At 36.1% G+C, this 19,125-nt stretch overlaps 1 long non-coding RNA gene across 2 annotated transcripts in view; it reads right to left on the bottom strand.

The window, feature by feature from the left end:
• The window catches only part of LOC125610940, a 103,324-nt gene extending 85,877 nt beyond the window's left edge, over window positions 1-17,447 (bottom strand). For both annotated transcript variants that reach the window (XR_007341041.1, XR_007341043.1), the window contains exons 1-4: window positions 17,068-17,447; window positions 16,194-16,431; window positions 13,384-13,464; window positions 11,000-11,096 (exon numbers count right to left, since the gene is read on the bottom strand). This is a non-coding gene — a long non-coding RNA (uncharacterized LOC125610940). The remainder of the gene's footprint in view (window positions 1-10,999; window positions 11,097-13,383; window positions 13,465-16,193; window positions 16,432-17,067) is intronic.
• Between the last annotated feature and the right edge of the window lie 1,678 nt (window positions 17,448-19,125).

Raw genomic sequence — 19,125 nt, 5'->3', positions numbered from 1 at the left:
CCATGGGGTAACCCAAAGAAGACATTGCTTATTAAAGCAATAGAGTTCACTTGTGAGAAGGGTTCTGTCATCACAGAGTAACTGAGTGATGATTGTCCTCTGAGAACAGACTTGACATTGGGGATGTTAAAAAAAAATGGTCTCCTCATAGCATCAGGAATGATAGGGTCCCAAATAAAAAAATGCCAGGAGCAGAGCTTAATTCTCAGAAGCCAGGTGGGGACAATTATTGTAATGAAGAGTGGGATCAGAGTGGTAGCCAGGAGGACTTGACCTACACACAGCTATGAAGATTGAAAATAAAACAATAGCCAAAGTTTACTGTGTAATCTGTATGGACCAAAGAAATCAAAACTGGATGATCAGGATTCCGAGGGGAGCCACCCAATAGAACTCTTGCTCTTTTGTTTTGCTTCTGGATTGAAGTCTACTTCCACATCTGGAATCCATCCACCTTAAAGGAGAGGCCAGATCTCCGGGAGAAAGCATCTTAGAGCACAATGGCAAGTATATAATGTCTCCCTAAAACTTCCTACAGGGAGATTCATCCATTTACAATAGGGGAGGTGAATATCCAACATTTCAAGCAGGAGGGTCCAAGTTAACATGGAAATCTGGGGATCCAGAGCCTCCACAGAGCTCCCTGGGTGAAGATGAAGCCTGGGGAAGCCAAGCAGTATGTGGCTTTGTGGCTCAGGTCTGGTTCACAGTGTGTCCAGTGGATTCAAGGACCCACCTGGTATTCACTTACCCGCCTCTGAATACATCATGGGAATGGGCATGCTTGGTATTCATACTCCCATGTTGGACTCCTCACTTCTGTTATAGGAGTTATTGTAGGAAGGAAGACCAAGAGAAGCCTCTGAATCTCAACATCCCTCTTATCAAGTTAGCTACAGAAGAAAAAGGAATCAGGAAAACAGTAGAAGTAAATGCTACTCAAAGAACCAAGGCATATAAGGAGAGGAGTTTCCATCACACCTCCATTTTATTTGCCAGACTATACCTTATCAGTCGGATCGATTCTGAAAGACAATAGGTTTTGTCTTTCAGAGTACCACAACTGCAGATGTGGTATTATAAGACATGGTTCTGTGGTTAAGATACTGAATGACCCTCAAAGGCCATGTGTGAAAGACTTGGTCACCAGGGTGGTGCTATTGAGAGATGGTGAAATTTTAGCAGGTGGAGCCTGGTAGGAAGTACTTAGGTCCCTGGGGACATACTCCAAAAGGAGTTATGAGACCTCAACCATTTCCTCTCCATTCTCTTTTTTGCTTCCTGGCCAGAAAATGAGAAGTTTGTATGTCACATATTCCCATTCTGCATAACCAGTGGAGACTCAGAGTAATGGGCCCACCCAAACTTGAATGAGAATCTCTAAGACTATGAGTCAAAGTAAAGCTTTTCTCTTATAGGTTAATTGTCTCAGGTATTTTGTTATAGTAATGTAAAGCTGAATAACCTATGTAGTGTGTTAGGGTCTATAAACAAGTCAATATGGCGCCTGGCATTTTGCCAGAGGGAGTAAGTGGTTTGTGAAGTAAGGACATCCAGCCATTAAGTGTGGAGATTCCTTATTGGTTGACTGCTGTATCTAGTATATGTTAATTAAGATAAGCTGTGTGTAATGTATGTATACCCCTCCTGTCCTAAAATAAAAGGCTCCCACTCCTGCTGTATCAATCTACACAAGTTGCTCACTTACCCCCCCCCCCCCGTGGTTATTTTGCTGCAGCCGGACTGCAGCAGATGGTGGCCCGTACTGGGAGCCCTGGGACACTCGGGGGTAAGTGACGAAAAAAAAAAAGCTGCCCGTCCATAGATAGGATGGGAGCAAATCTGCTCGTCCCTAGGCAGATAGGGCGAGAGGAAAAATGGCCATTTCGAGAAAATGGAGAGGATTGATGCAGTATGTTTGTGTCTTGTTTTGTCTCAGTGTATTGTATTGTCTTTGTGATGAAAATATGGAAGGGGTGAGAAGTAAATTGATAAGGGAAAGAGGCACCCCAGTGGAACCAAGAATAGTTAGGGCATGTGTTGATAGAAGCCCAGGAACTCTAGTCAGAAAGAAGAAAGTTCAGAGGAGGAAGGATCATCAGGAAAAAAGTTGCAGCAAAAGGCTATTACTGAATACTTTTCGTTACCGGAGGGTGCGTGAATCGGCACGGTGGCTGCCACGTGCGGGAGCCGGTCATGGTGCAGCAAGGACTTTCCAAGCCAGCTCTTCCCCACCCCCCAGCCCGGGGAGCGGGATGCCACTGTGAGACCCAAATCCAAACCTGACCCGGAGGCACAGTCTCGCAGGCTCTTGCTCCCTGTGCCCGGTGACAGTTTGAGTCCGGAACACTCCCCAGACTCTCCCCGGGGCCATCTGGGGCTGCCCGGGATGCTGCAGGCATCCCTGAAGTTTGATCATTTCCAAGGCCAGTAACTACAATGGTTCTCCCACACCTGGCAGCTAATGAGTAATGAGCACCATTAAGGCTTATTTCAAATGTAAAAAACCTTGAGATAATGTACTAAATTGTTCAGAAGGTTGTTTTCTTAGTGGAATACTACAGGATTTTCTTTAGCATCATTGCCGGAGTTCCTGCCTTCGTCCCAGTGCCCGTGAGGACGAGGGTGGAAGAATTTCCAGTGTTGCTGAGAACTGGAGGAGACTTCGGATCAAGCTAGCTGCCTGCAGAACTTACCTGGACTGTGATTTAAGCTAGCTGCCTACAGAACTTACCTGGACTGTGAGTTAATCTATTGAGACACTGCTTTACCTGGACTGAGACAACAAACTGTAATCTACAACAAATTGTAACTCGGTATCTTTGCTAACGGTATCATTGCTGGTATAATTTTTCCAAGGGCTTCTTGCATGGAGCCATCAATTGGCTTGGTATTGTGGCATTTTGTATCCTTCCCTTCTGCTTGTAGCAGATTATTTATGGTGTTTGTGTAAAAACCACCATGGTCATTATTTAAATTAAACAAAAGGGGGAAATGTTAGGGTCTGTAAACAAGTCAAGAAGGCGCCTGGCATTTTGCCAGAGGGAGTGGTTTGTGAAGTAACACCAGTGAGCCATTAAGTGTGGAGATTCCTTATTGGTTGACTGCTGTATCTAGTTTATGTTAATTAAGATAAGCTGTGTGGAATGTATATATACCCCTCCTGTCCTACAATAAACAGCTTCCACTCCTGCTGTATCAATCTACACAAGTTGTTCGTCACCTCCCCGGTTATTTTGCTGCAGCCGGACTGCCGCAGTAGTGTATTTGCTATAATAGGTAAAAACAGTCTCAAGTACTCAGTTTTTAGCTATTAATCTGGTGAATATTTTTTATTATTATTGCCACGGCTCGCGCACGTGGCAGCCACCGCTCGGATTCATGCACCCTCCGGTAACAAAAAGTATTCAGTAATAGCCTTTTGCTGCAACTTTTTTCCTGATGATCCTTCCTCCTCTGAACTTTCTTCTTTCTGACTAGAGTTCCTGGGCTCTTATTAAAAATTAAACAGTTTTAATTCACACAAAAGAGACAACAGTATGAGTTTTCAGTCTTTCTCCAGAACCATGTGAAAACTTTTCTGTGGTCTGTCAAAATGTAGACTGAAGAAAGCTGGATGATCATGACATACTTCAGAACATCACACTTGTCCATTATGCAGTGACATCATATAATTTCTATGAATGAGCAAAATGTGGCAAGTGTATTACATGCCTTAGTAAGATATAAGTCCTCAAAAGAAGAGTAGATAAACAGAATTTAAATTCAAGGGACATTTGTCAGTGGAATTTTTAAAATTTCAGAGATCTGAGATATTTGCAAAATACTATCTAAATAGGGACAAATGGTCACATCTTGCACCTCACATGGTGAGGAAGGAGGAAAGATACCTTTCTCACAGATGTCTTCAGGTTCTGGAGATACCCAATTCCATACTTAAAATATGGCTGCAGTTCACATCCTGGATGTCCCAAGAAATAGGCAAATATGAGTGGAACTCTGAGCAAAAAAATGATCCTGAAGCAGGTTTCACTCTACACAAATGACCTTGCCATCTTGATCATGGCTACTTTTATAATAATAGCATTAGTGTTGGTAAAAGACACCATTCAGTCAGTTTGGACTGGTGTCACAGAAATATCATAATGTGAGTGGCTTATAAACAACAAAATTTATTGCTCACAGTTTTGGAGACTGGTGAGTCCAAGATAAAGGCTCTAGCAAACTTGGTGTTTGGCAAGGGCCCACTTTCTCTTTCATTGATGGCACTTTCTTGTCCTCACATGGTAGGAAGGGGGACAAGCCTCTCTGGACTGTGAAAGCCTCTCCTTTTTCTCTTATAAGGGCACTAATTCCATTCACAGGCTCTAGTTTCATAACCCAATCACCTCTCCAAGACTGCCTCTCTAGGGACTGGGGAGAGTGTGGGGTTGTGGCTCAGTGGATAGAATCTAGTACCTCTCACATGCGCACGTGAGAGGTACTGGGTTCTATCCTCAGCACCATTAAATAAATAGATAGATAGATAAACAAACAAACAAACAAAGTATTATATCCACCTACAACTAAAAGAAAAATACTTTAAAAAAGATTGCCCCTCTAAATACCATTTTATTGTACATTAGGTTTTAATATATGGATTTTAGAGGGGAAACAATCTCTGAAATTTATGGCAAGATTCAGTGATAAGGATGGGGTTCATTCTACCTGGTAAACCACCCAGATCAGCCAACCAATCTCTCAAAACAGAGAGAGATTCAAGTGGCTGAAAAAGGAAATGATGATGAAGTTTTGAATCACTTAACAACTTTTAAACTACATATTTTGAATGAAATTCTTTCTGAGTTTTATTTTACCTACCTGGGAAATGATAATTTTTTTTTTTTACAAAAACACGGTGCTAATGAAAAGGACACAATTTAGGGTCAGAAAGATCAGACAGAATGCTGCACTGAGGATTGAGTTGACCTCTGTGTCATGATGTTCACGGCCATATGTCACGAACTATCACATTCCTCTATTTAAGCCTCTTTAAGTGACAGGGCACAGCTACAGTGATCTCAAATGAACAATTGTGAAACCCAAAAGTTCAGGAAGTTGAAGAATTAGGCAAATTCACTTAACTGATCAGATTTGAATGGCTGGTTCTTTTGTTCCCATAGTTGTTCAACTTCTTTCTCTGCTGAGAACCAATTCTTGATACTGGGGAATAAATTATAGTCATGTGCATTTTGAAAAATCCCTTCCAAACTATGCTTTTGGAATCATACAAAATTGCTTTATTTTAATCTTTTTTATTACCTAGAGTACATAGGTTCTCTTCCTGTTTGGCTGGGTTCTTGGTAATTACATAATATTTCAACAAGAATAGCAGCCACAGCAATAATAATAATAAAACCATATTTGGTGAGTGAATTATGTGTCCAAGGCTCCACTCTAAGCAATTTTCACATATAATTTATTAATCCTCAGAATAGCTATTAGAAATATATAAAATATCAAACATATTTAATAGTTGGTAAAATTGAAAATAGATTAAAAACTTATTTGAATTCATAGATCTAGACAATGCTAGAAATGGGATTTTAATTCATACTATCCGACTTATTTGGTCATACCCCTAACTATATGCCATAATGCAATAATTGCTGTCAAACAGTACAAATCTATGCAGGACTGAATAAATTCTCATTTCTCTTCACTTAGTTGTAAAAGCACTAGCAATTATTGGAAGCAAGGATCTGGAGCACTGTGTAAGGCAAGTGTGAAAATAGTTTACATTTAGCAATAAAACTATAGAGTTTACTTTTTCTTCTTCTCAAATGGTATTGCCCATTGAAAGCATTGATGTCAGCATTATGTAGGAAGAGAGTCAAAGAAATTTGAGTCTTAAACTAAGTTTTGTCATCCATGGTTGCGGAAATCACAAGTCACTCACTTAACCTCTTGTGACCGAATTTTCTTATGTGTAAAATTTATTACTACCACTCAGATGTGTTTGAATGACTAAATGGGCTGAAGTTGGTAAATCAGGTAACACAATGTCCCCAACCCTTACAATAGACAAACAAATAAATGTGCAAACAAGGAAACACGAGGTTTTCTGAGGCAGTTGGAGTAACTGACCCTATGTCCTTTGTGGTACAAAAAGTAACCTTAAATGGCCAAAGACATCCACTGGGATTTTACATCCTTATAACATGGTAAACATCTCTGGGGTAATTGCAATAGTCAGAAATACACATGAGTATTTTGATGTGGAAAGTGATTCCCCTTTCTACTTTTTAAAGTCCTATCGGGTTTCCCAGAATAGCTCCTTTTCTTCTAATTCTATAGTGAATTAAACAGACTTTTTTTTTTTCTTTCTTGAGACAAGCAGTGTTGCCCGGTTTAGACTTGAACTCACAATCTTCCCAACTCAGCCTCTTGAGTAGCTGGGCTTCCACATGGGCAGCACAGCACAAAGCTTTTTGCTTTTTGTTTGTTTGTGTTCATTCACATCTTCTGACATCAGCATTACGATTTTCCTTTTAGGAAACATAGTCAACCCTTTTGTCACATGCAATTGGTGTGTGTGTGTGTGTGTGTGGAGGTCATCTTGCTCTTCACCTGAGGAAGAGTGATTTGAGTGGGGTTTAAGAGTGACCCTGGTTTGAACAATCCAACCAAGCAAGGCCAATCAGAGCCAAGGGAATTCATTCTGAATTTCTGATTGGAAAAGTAATGTGCTCTTTCTATTGAGTTAGATAGGATATAAATATAATCTAGGAACTATATGGTAGCTCTCTTACCATCACGAATGTCAAGAATCACTCTTGAGGACCAGATAGCTGCCTGCCTGACCATGGAAGCAACACAGAGAACCATAGCTAAGAGATGGAGTCCTAAGGGTGCCATCTGATTTTCTGTGGATCTGTCTGTATCTAAAACTAAAATGTGACCAAAATTTTCAGTTTCCAGGGCCAAATGCATTTAAAATGCTCAGCACCACAGTGACACACACCCCAAGCCTTTTTGCTTACTTATCCTCCCTCTCAAGCCTTGTCTGAATTGAGTACTCCTCTCAAAATCTAACCAGTGAGCTCCTTTGCCCAACTTCTGGTCTTGCTCCTTTGTCTTTCCCTTAAGAATCTGAATATAGCACTTGAGCTCTCTATAACAGGATGGCAAGATTATTTTGCATAAACACACATGGCTTCTTCCAACTCTCCCAAATGAGTCCTCTCCATCAGTGCATAGAGCTGCCCATGGCATATGGCGCCAACAACACGATTGCGTTCACTCCCTACAGAGATTCTCTGGGTCAGCTCTGGAGATAGTAATTACTCCTTGCATGGAAGTAGTGGTACTCAGGGGCTTTTGTAATTGATGTTTCTTACGGCAGTGTTTTTTTCTTTCTCTTTAGAGATGCCTTAGAGAGCTGAAGACTTATTTAGGTAACATATTCTTTTTATTTATTTTTGAAGCAAATATCTTATGATAAATTTAGTTCATGATTACAAAGACCCTGAAATCATGTCTGCTGCTTCTCCTTGCTGATAATCTGATAATCTCTACAAAATAATCATTGGGTATTTTGGTAAAAGAAACTATAGTTAATTACTTTATAATTATGATATTACTTCCTGAAATTATAAAGTTGCTCTTTAATATGAATATCACAAAATCCATATTGCAAGTGAAACACTTCCTTTCTTGGGCTTTGAAGACGTACCTTTTCATTTTTTAGAGAAAATACCATGTCCTTTCAAATTATTAACACGAGAAAATGTCTTTTGTTTCTACCTCTTTTGAATACTACCTTCAATGTTTCACAGATTTGAGATCTATAATAACCATACAAACTGAAATTACCAGAGCAGCTTCTTAGTTGGCCTAATTTAAGTATAGAAGGGAGAGTGTTAAGCATGTGTACATCTGATAGAGGACCTTATTTGAAGAACATTATAGCTAAATTGGAGAGAGCATAGGGCAACAGAAATGATAAATGGAATGGAAGGGATTACTGAACATATGAGAAGAGATTAAGAAAAATGGGGTTGTTTAGTCTTGAAAGAAGATGAGTCTGAGGTGAATTGATTGAGGAATTTGAACTAGCTAAGGGCCACAATGCAATTAAGTTTGATCCATTTGAAGGTGTACCTTTAGGCAGAAATGTGTGAAAGGCAAATTAAAGGGCTCTTATTTTACAGGAAGTGTGGTGATAAGCAAAGAAAGGATTTGTAAGTTCTAAGCTAAAATAAAATAGTATTATCATACTTAAGAAAATATTTGTACGATATAATTGAAGACTTTCATAAAAGCAAGAGAAAGATAGTGGGAATGAGTGTCTAAAGTCTTGGCATAATTTTTTTAGAGGCAAAGCCATTTCTATTTATGATTTCCTACTCATGTTACATTGAGATACAGGCCTTGAGTTTGAATTCTAACTATTCACCTGTTGCCTAATTGAGTCTGTGCTTTGGTTTCCTCACCTATTAAAGAAATGGCAGAGCTAACACTTGGACTATTTTGTTACATGTTAAATAATAAATAAAATTTTTAAATGCACTGTAGTATAAAATATTTGTCACATAGTTGTTGTTCTATTTGCCAGTGTAAATGCAGTCAAGTATGATTTTTTAAAAGGATATTTAAAATATATTGAGAGCACTTTATAAAAAATTTCAAATAATTTTCTTGTACTCGATCATGTTCCCAAAATAGAATGAAGTAGTAAAAAAAAAAAATTTATAAAATAAACTAAAATATTCAAAGTAGGTGCAAGAGGAACAAAAACTACCAAGACCATAAAATTTATTTAGAAATTAGGCCAAAAATTATATCATGTGAATTCAATATGTGAAGACTACAAAATTTCCCCAAAGCTTTCTATCAATCAAGGGAAACAACAACAACAACAACAACAAGACAAAAATGAAACAACAAAAAACTCAAACCCCTGAACAGTCACATAACACTGTAAGTTCAGAATAAAATCAGACCAAAGTACATGGCAATAGACAACTATTCCCAGCATTATGGCCAAATGAGTATGTTTTCTGAGTGCTTGCCTAAGGGAACTCCACTATCATCATAAACCAATTCCTCAACAATATATCTAACAATAGTACCATAATACTTTCCATAAGACTCTTTATTTTTAGTGCCCAATAGTGTAAATAGTTGGCATAAAATCAAAGCATAAGTCAATGGCAGTTCTAGTGAGTATTGTATAAATTGTACAAATACTAGTTTCTACTTGAAATCATAAACACTATATTTCATTCACTGGTTAATTAATTGCATCCATTAACCCTGAATATCTACTCTTTGTCAAAGTTCAATTAAACTTTTAGCATATACAAAAACAAAGCATAGTCTCTGAATCACTTCTACTTCTGACTTAACAGAAAAGATAGCATCAGACTAAACCTTCACCAGAAATGACTATAAAATGTGAACAAGATACTAAGAAAAAGTTATATTAAGATATAGAGAACAACAAAGGCAATCAAAATTTGGGAGACAAGAATTTAGAGAAATCTTTCTAAGTGACCAAGGAATTTTTAAAAAGAAAAAAAAAAAAGAATCAGTTTTATAGTACTTGAGAAATAAACATGAAATTTGAGCAATAAAGGGAAAAACTTAAGGTAAACAGTCTGTGCTACCTTGAGAGCTTGGAAGTGCTACACCATAGGAATAAGAGCAAATGATAAGTAGACGATGTTGACTGATTAAGGTGACATGATCATTTTGTAGCCACTGGTCAGAAGAAAAGTAAGTCCTCTCTGAAAGATAGCACCTTAAAAATCTTTAAAACTTTTGCTGGCATGCAACATCTAATATTCAATTAAGTAATGCTATAAAAGAAAACCAAATGCTTCCCCCCCAAGGAATAAACAAATAAACAAAAACTAGAAAAGCATCTTGAGTAAAATCCAAAAAAGAAAATTTAAGATAATAAGATTAATGTTTGAAAATAGATAAAAAATTGACAGAGAACTTGACAATATGAGAAGAAATAAAATGGAAATACGAATATTAAAAAAGAAAATAAGAGTAAGTATTGAATAGAATTTATAAATAAAAGAGTAAATGCAATAGAAGATAGGATTAGAGAAAGAGAAGACAGAATAGTAGGAAATATTCAGAATGAGGTATAGAGAGAAAAATACAGAATAAAGGATACAATATATAGAAAAGAACATAACAAACTTATAGAACAGATGTATAATAAACTTTTAATTTGAGTCCCAGAGTAAGGGAGAACAATAGAGAGAATGGAGAAAAATTACTTTTGAATAGATACTAACAGATTATTTTTCAAGACCAATTCAAGTCATAAAACCACAGATTTAAAGAGCTTAGAAAACTGAAAATAGGATAAATTTTAAAAAGGCAATCATAGTAGAAAGATTTTAAAATAAGAATAAATAGAAAATCTGAAGCTAAGAGAACAAAAACCACATTATTTGCAAAGGAAAGGTTATAGAGCTAAGAAATATTATTGATTTTTAAATAGAAACAATGGAAAGATAAAGATAATGGGATAGATTTTTAATTGTATACAAAAATAATTCTCAGTCTAGATTTAAAATTTTGTTAAAACATGCTTCAAAAATAAAGGTGAAGAAAGGCATTTCAAACTGTATTATCTTGCTTTCATAACAAATCACACGTTTGATGCCACATATCATTGCAAGCTGATAGTCTTTTCACAATAAAGGTCAACACCAGTCTCATTGTGCTGTAAGCATTGTGGTAGGGATGAATTCTGTTCTGTAAACTAAGAGAATCCATTTCCTTCTCTTGTCTAACTTATAGAAGTCATTCTGTGTCTTGTTTTGTGTTATCCTTTCTCCATCTTCAAAATTAGCAATGCTGGACCAAGACTTTCACAAACTGCCATCCCTTTGGTTCCCTGAGGCTTTTATGTTTCTCTAATTTTCCATGCTCATTTGATTAGACTGAAAAAAACATGTGTAATATGAAAGAATCTCCCCTTAAGATGCCTTACCTCTATCACATTTGCAAAGTTTCTTTTGTCCTGAAATGTACACATGCACAGGTTCTGAGGATTAGGACATGGATATCCTTAGGGGCCATCATTCTGCCTATTACACAAACAAAAACATTGAGAATTGGTTACTAGCAGAATACCATTAAGTTAAATACTAAAAGGAGTTCTTCAGAAAGAGGGGAAATTATTTTAATAACAAGAATAATAATGCAAGTAGAGATAAAATGATTGGAAAAATTAATATATGGATAAGTATTACTTTTTAAAATGTTAACCTATTTTCAGTTATTGAAATAGACTCCAGTCATGTGCTGGAGCCAGCTCACATCAATTGGTAGGGACTTACTGCTTAATGTTCACTAATTTTGAAATCCAGTTGTTCCATGTGTTACCTAAACCATTATCAAAAATTAAATTGTAAAAAATCACAAATAATCGAATTAAATTAAATAGCGATGTAGTAGATACACAAATCACAACTTCTGAGTTATTTCACTACATTTCTTTATATCTAAGCTACTGAGACTATTTATATCTAATATACCTCTGTGATGGAAAAACAATGTAATAATGCATGACTGTTCATCTTGTCCCAGCATCATTCAGTGATGTTACATTGTAATTTGGAGTAAATCATTATGAGAGTATTTACACCATAAAAACTGAGCACTACTTGATGTATTGCCTTTACAGATTGTCTGGAAAGTGACAAAGAATGTTAGTTGAACATCTTAGAATTAGCAAGGAAATTGCTCATGTCAAGGTGCCAAGCTCTAACATATATCTTCATCATTTCATTATTATAATGCTCATTAATGTAAGATATTAAACCATTCATGTCATATCTACCTTTTCTCATCAACTACAACCATAGTTGGACAAAGGATGCAAGAGTTTATAAAAAAAAATCACTGGAAGAATTCTGTAAGAATCAATTAGGCTATGAAATTTATAATAGAAAGTATCATATGATATTATTATTTATGAACAGTGCTACTATTACTACTTTATCAGGAGAAACTACAGATGTTCCTTGACTTTTGATAAAATTTGTTCCAATAAACACGTTGTAAGTTGAAAATAATGTTATGTCAAAAGTCGTCTTAATACTCCTAACCTACTGAACATCAAAGCGTAGCAACACAATACAGTCCTGATTGTTTATCTGATCTGTAGCTGGCTGAGAGCTGTGGCTGGCTGCTTCTGATCAGAATAATGAGAAACTATCATACCACACAACACTAGTCCAGAGAAAAATCAATAATGAGAATTTAAAGTATGGTTTCTACTAAATGCATGCTGCCTTTATACCATTGTAAAAAACCATCCTAAGTTGGGGAGGGTCTGCATAATAATTTTGTATATATGCATACATTTTCCCCTGATAACTAATTGTTAAAATTAGTATAACAGTGGTGATGTTTAAGTGTTAGAACTTGCATTGCCTGAGAGATAGTGAAATTATTAATTAAGGTCAAGAATGCAGGATGTAGTTTCTAGGGTGGCCACTAAATGAATATAAGTAGCAAGAAGAAGATAATCATATTAGGCATATCTATTCAGAAAGAATAAGAGAGAGAAGGAATCTCATCTTTTTTAATTTAATGTAATTATTGACATATTTGGAATTAAAAGGATCATCCTACTTGCATTTATTAAAAATTTGGCTCCTCTACATGTGTTCCTTTTTTCTTTCTACTTTCTCTCTGTATGTGGTTAGACTTTTAACAAAATTGTTAGCATTTCTATATATAGATTTGTGGCCTGACTTCATTACATGTCATATTGCATGCCATTAAATATTCTTTGAAACATCATTTTTAATGGCAACATAAAAATCTCATTATATGTACTATTATTTATCCTCTCCCTTATTGGTTGATATTTGGTTTTTATGAGCTATTATGAATAATGCTATGCGGAACATCCTTTCCCACACATTTCTTTGGCAAATCTTTGATTATTCCCATAGGGTAGGTTCTAGAAATATGATAAAAAAGGTATGGATTGTTTTAAACTCTTCATACATATTGCTAATTGACTTTCAGAAAGGTTGTGCTAATTCACACTCCCGCTAGCAGTTAAAAAATGTTCCTTTCTCACTAGTTTCTTTAACATTGAATATTATTACTTAAAAATATCTTTGCTTTGAAAATTGAAACTACACATCTTGTTGACATTAGCATTTGCATTTCTTTGATAACTATGAAATCGAAGTTGTTGTTTTTTTGGGGGGGGTTATTTTCCAAACTGTGAATTTTTGGCTCATGTCTTTTGTTTTAATTTTCCAAACTTTCCTTCTTTATTAACATTGCCCTTTATTTTCATTTATATTGCTATGGATTGGATGTTTACGTCCTCCCCTCTTCCACAAAACTCACATTGAAACATAATCTTCAGGTGATTTGACCTGGTGGTGGGAACTTCGGAAGGCTCTGCCGTTGTGAATGAGATACCTGCCCCTGTAAAAAAGGCCACAGAATCTCCCTTATCCCTTCTGTCATGTGAGGCCATTGTGAGAAGCTGCCATCTTTGTATGAGCAAGTGGGTCCTCACCGGACACAGAAGGTGCTAGCATCCTGATCTCTAGAAACATGAGAAGCAAATCTCTGCTGTTTATAGGCTCCCCAGTTTATAGTATATTGTTATAACAGATCAACAGAATAAAATGTTCATAATGAACCATCAGCCCACAGAATTGCATATAACAATATTAATCAATTCATTAAATATTCACTGAGAATTACTAGCTTTTAGACTCATGGAAGGTCTAAAAATATATAACACACCATGGAGCTCATAAACTTGGTAAAAAGTTGTTTATTCATTTAATAATCTAACCCAATTTAGAGTGAAGAATATTACTAATGGCCAAATATATATCATAAGCAATAACCATACACACCAGGAAATATATTATTTGGAAAGTTTTTTTTTTTAATGGAGTTGAGTATTTATTAAGGCCTGAAGGAAAATGTTGTATAGATTGAGAGAAGCCAGCTCAAAATGAACGGAAGGATGTCTCAATGTGTGTTCGTGGATAAGCGGAAAGAGTGGAATCTGTGGCCTGGTGCTTTTAGCAAATGAGTATTTGCCAAGATTATTGGAAATCAGTGGTGAACCAGACATGGATCTTGATGCTTCCCCATCATGCAACAGCCTTTGCTCCCTTTCCAATCAAAATGCATTTCAAGACCCACCACTGAGGTGAAAAGCAGCAGGAAGACAATGTTGAGCACCAGGATAAGATGGCACTGTGCCCACAAGAGCCAGTTCTCTCTCCAGTGATTTTAATGCCAGCGCCCAGTGAAGGAGGCTGGGGAGACTTCCTGGGGCAGATGACATACACACTAAAATGCTCTAGAGGTGAATAAATGAACCAGGAGATCAGAGGGCCTCTGCCCACCACAGGTGGAAAGGACAAGTGAGTCTTGAATTTAGGATTTTTATAGACTTCTCTTGGCTGGTATGTTTCCTGAGCAATTTGAACATTTTCCTTCCAACCCCTTCTGTTCTGTTTAAAATAGACAACAAAAATAATTATAAACATTCAAATTACAGGGGATAATTTCAAAAGCAAATCACTTAAAGCTTCCTCTTAATTGGTACTGGACTTTTCCTCCTGCTTTAAATAACAGGAAAAATAGGTCAAAACATACTAAATGACTATCTTGGGGCACTGGAGAATAGGCCATGCAGCACCGAGGAGGAAAATAATTGATATGAATTCTACAGTGGACCCAGCTTTACTGTAAGGTAGGAGAGAAGCACCAAGCCCAGCACTATAGTCTCACTGAGAAGCATCAAGCTCAGCACTGCAGTCTCACTGAGAAACACCAAGCTCAGCACTGTCATCTCACTGAGGGGAGGATAAAAACATCAGAGGGACTGTTAAAATACTAAGTCAAAAAATGTCACTCATTTTCTCCAAATAGCTACCCACAGCAGTTTTCAGTGGGTAATAAGATCCACTTTGAGGCATCATTGGGAGAAGAGAAATAAGAACACACATGCTTCACCCAACAGCCACCATGTAGAAGGAATAGAATCCAGAGTAGGGAATGGTTATCATTTCCATCATTAAAAAAATTTAATTCACTACAACTTACAGATTTTTTACAGTTTACAATTATAAATTATAAATCACCTACAACTTTGCCTCCATACCAATCATGAGCTCTAAGAGGAATGGTTTGTCTTTTATTCATCTGGATCCCCAACACCTTGACCTCCCCAGGGCAGGTTTTATGTGCTTAAACAATATTGTTTCTGAAAGTGTCAGCGCCTTTGTGATGTTGTGAAACTTCAAATTCTAGATGAGTTTGTTGGATGGGGGATAGGTAATATTGTTTTTCTTTCAGCATCTTTTAAATTCGGTATTAAAAACCACTATACTCTCAAGCTGGATTGCCCAGTTAGCCCACATGAATGATGTCTACATTCTGGGGAGGTGGGGAAGAGGTAGAGCAATCAAAATCTGAAATACTGTGTCAAAAATAAATTTCTTCCAACTCTACATGTTTGTGAGGCACCCTAGATGCTGGAGCCCCCGTTGAACTTCCTGCTTGATGTTCAGCCACCTTTAATACTTCTCCATTATGAAACGGAAATACATTGTCTCCTCCTCCTCATGGGGAGAATGGAAGCTTTACATTTTCAATAGAGTGGTTTATAAAGGAACATTTTAGTAGTGCTTTATCTCAAATAACATAAACTTGTGTTAGCCTTTAAGCTTGTATCCATCTTCCATGCCACATTTTAAATACAGATTTCAAATCAATGCCATTTCCTCCCTACTCATTCTTTGCTTTTAGAGAAAACAAAAATTCTCTAACATAAAACTGTAAATAGCCCACAGATAGGGAAAACCAGAAGTCCTCAAAGAAAAAAATTAAGGTGAGAAAATTGGTTTTTAGCCTCAAATACTTTTCCACATGACAGATGGGCTCCATATTTGAAAGTTTGAACTGAAGAAGTCAGCAGGGCCTGATACCCCCTGGACCAGTATGGACAGTACACTGGGAGACTCAAGAGGCCACAGGGGCATCTGGCACAGTGATGGCTGGGAGTGTCAGGAACAACGGGAGTGGTCAGAGTTAGACCATCAGAACTCATTTCCTAGCAGAAGAGATGCTCAGGTAAGCTCATCTGGAGCACTTGGCTATCCGTTGAGCTCAAGGGGCACACTTACCATGTCAATGGGAGATTTTAACTTTATTGGTTACTTGGTTAGAAATGCACCACTTAACTCAGCCCTTCTGGTGCTGGTCAGACGTGATTTCAGAGCCTCTGGTGAGACTTTGGAGTTGTAGACATGGAGTAGGGTTCAAGGATGGCGAGGTTGTCTGTTGTGCACACCACTTGTTAATAACAGTTGTGACAAAGCATAAAGTTGAATGACTCTAGCTTAGGGGGCAGCCTCCAAATGCCTAAAATGATAAAGTAAAATAACACACACACTTATATATATTTTGGTCTCGTTTCTCATCATATATTTAAGTACTTTCAGAGACATCAAAATTTCCTTCATAATGCAAATATTAACATTTAAAATTACAACTGTTAGATCATGCTTCAAATTTTCCCAGTACAATATAACTATCATAATGACTAAATAGTTACCACCATTCATTTAAAATACATGAATGACTTTAAATATAACAGCATTAATTTTGCTTTTCAAACTAGTATTTTTTATTCTACTTCCTCTGAAAAATTTTATCCCAATTTCATGTGTTTTATGCTTGGGAGGAATTTATTGATTGCCTTGCCATACTTTTCTACAATAAACCACACACATAAATTGAGATTTAATTTTTTAAATGTTTCCTGTAACCATAAGACTGTTAAGTGTTAAAAATATCTTTCACATTGAGTTATAGAATTGGCATGTCATTGATCAAAACAACATATTATGCTTCAAATTTGATTCAAAAGTATTAAGCATCAAAGTAATATTTTATTGGATAGTCATCTCTTAATGAGGTCTATGTCCTTTAATTCTTTCATTGGCCCATAGGTCTATGGATGGATCTCACTTATTACTAGAATTTTCACACAATTACCTGCTCCTATTTTTGGTTTTTGTAGATATAAGTGCTGAGAAATCACATTCCTATGTCAGTGGATGGAAACGGAAGGGTCAATGTCACTCAAGTCTTTGATCTTCTTTGGCAATATATGTTCACGTTCACACAGTCACCAGGCATCATCAATTATTTTTAATCTATTAGCTGACAACTTGATTAGTCCTTCTCAATTTTGCTGAAAGAAAAGATTTGGAAACCACCTTGACTTTCAAAAAAGATCTGTCATGTAATCTTTAGTCTTTCAGTTTTTCAGCATCTTTACCAGTGTATGTCCCTTGGTTTGGTGTCACAGAGGTTTATGCACTCCAGGACACTTTGCCAGAGGGAGATTCTAGTTGGTGAGAACTATTCCTTTCTCACCTAAAGTAGAAAAAACTGACTTTTTTTTTTCCCAGAAGAGGTGGAAATTTTAAAAACCCTGCTTTTTCTCTTCTCAAGAGATTAATTATAAGAAAGAATAACCACAGAAGTTGGAAACTCAGAAATTCTTGGAAAATATTCAAGTAGCAGTGGTGGGTGATACATGAAGCAGAGTTGCAACAGGAGGCATGCTCTAGGGTAGAGTCCTGCGTTAGCCATGTGTCATGACTGACTGGGTAGAAAGTCTTCCATTGATTACCATCCATCTCCTTTATTCACATATTGGGTGGATATTAGTCACCTATGAGATACACAGTAAGTATATACAGCACAAATGTGAAGGGCATACAATGGTAGTATACCAAAATAGATGAATGAGCTAAAAGGTCTTAGATCAGGAAGAGATTGCATTAACCAGTAGGAAATAAAGAAACTCAGGGTAACTGATTCCTTTGACAAGACCTTAATGCAAGTGTGTTAAACAAAGATAATCTTCTTGCAAAACAAATATTTATTGTAACATTATTTACCATGATGAAAAATTCTGGCTAGTGGTGCATTTATTAAATAAATGTGGCAAACTTCTTCAAGAAATATTTTCCAGATGTTACAATTATCTTAGTGAGATTATTAAATAATTCTAATAAATGTTTGTTATATTATCAGTTTAATGAAAAACTAGGATGTGAAACTCTATTAAAATACAATAAAATCTATGAAAAATTATGCTTATGAGGAAAATGAGGAGAATATATAAAGATAATAATCATCTTGGATTAATATCCATGTTATTTGTTTTTTTTTCTTTTCCATGTAAGTGGAAGAAATAAAATTATATTGAAAATGTGATTATATTTTCTTCTTGAAGGTCGTCATTGTTGTTCATATGCAATTATGATATATAAATAAAATGTTTTAAACATTTATGTAATTTGTTTTAAATTACAACAAATACATATTTTATTAATTTTGAGAAAACAATACATCTACATAATGAAATGGCCAAACAGTCTAAAAGCTTAAAAAATAAAAATATATTTTCTACTAATTCAGCCTTCCAGAAGTTCCCACCCTTAACCACCCTAGCCTACTTCTAGGAGCTTTCTACACGTGAGTTCATATTGATGTATATGTGAGTAAGTAAGAAGATATTAATTGCATTTGATTTTATTTAATTAACATTCTCCTAAAATCCACATTTCCCTAATTTGCCATTTTTGTGCCTTTTTCTTTTGATCATTCAGAAAGTTTCTGGGCTCCCTTTAGTATTTCTGATAGTTGTATTTAAATTTTCATGTGTTAGATTTAAATCTCTTTTTCTCTGTCAACTTCAGACAGCATGTTTACTAGTTAATTTCCGTTTCCTGCTTCTGATGCCCTGCTTTGGTTGTAATTCTCTCTTTATCACTTGGTTCCTTGGTACCTTTAAATTTTTAAGACCTTCATTAATCAAAATATATATTGAATTAATTTCTAGTTATTAAAAAAAGAGAAGAAAACATCATGTTTAAAATGCCTCCATCAGACTTTCCCTTTTTCACCTTTGAATTCATACTAGTTATATAATAATTCTACATTGCAATATAAATCCCTGAATTCTATAATTATCACACCTCCTTTGTCATAAGTATCTACTTAGAGGATTTACTACTTATTTTATTTTCAGGCTGTTTT

Source organism: Marmota marmota, unplaced genomic scaffold, assembly GCF_001458135.2.
Source record: "Marmota marmota marmota unplaced genomic scaffold, marMar, whole genome shotgun sequence".
Classification (NCBI taxonomy): domain Eukaryota; kingdom Metazoa; phylum Chordata; class Mammalia; order Rodentia; family Sciuridae; genus Marmota; species Marmota marmota.
The sequence above is the reverse complement of the archived record's forward strand: the minus strand, read 5'-3'. Positions and strand labels throughout refer to the sequence as shown.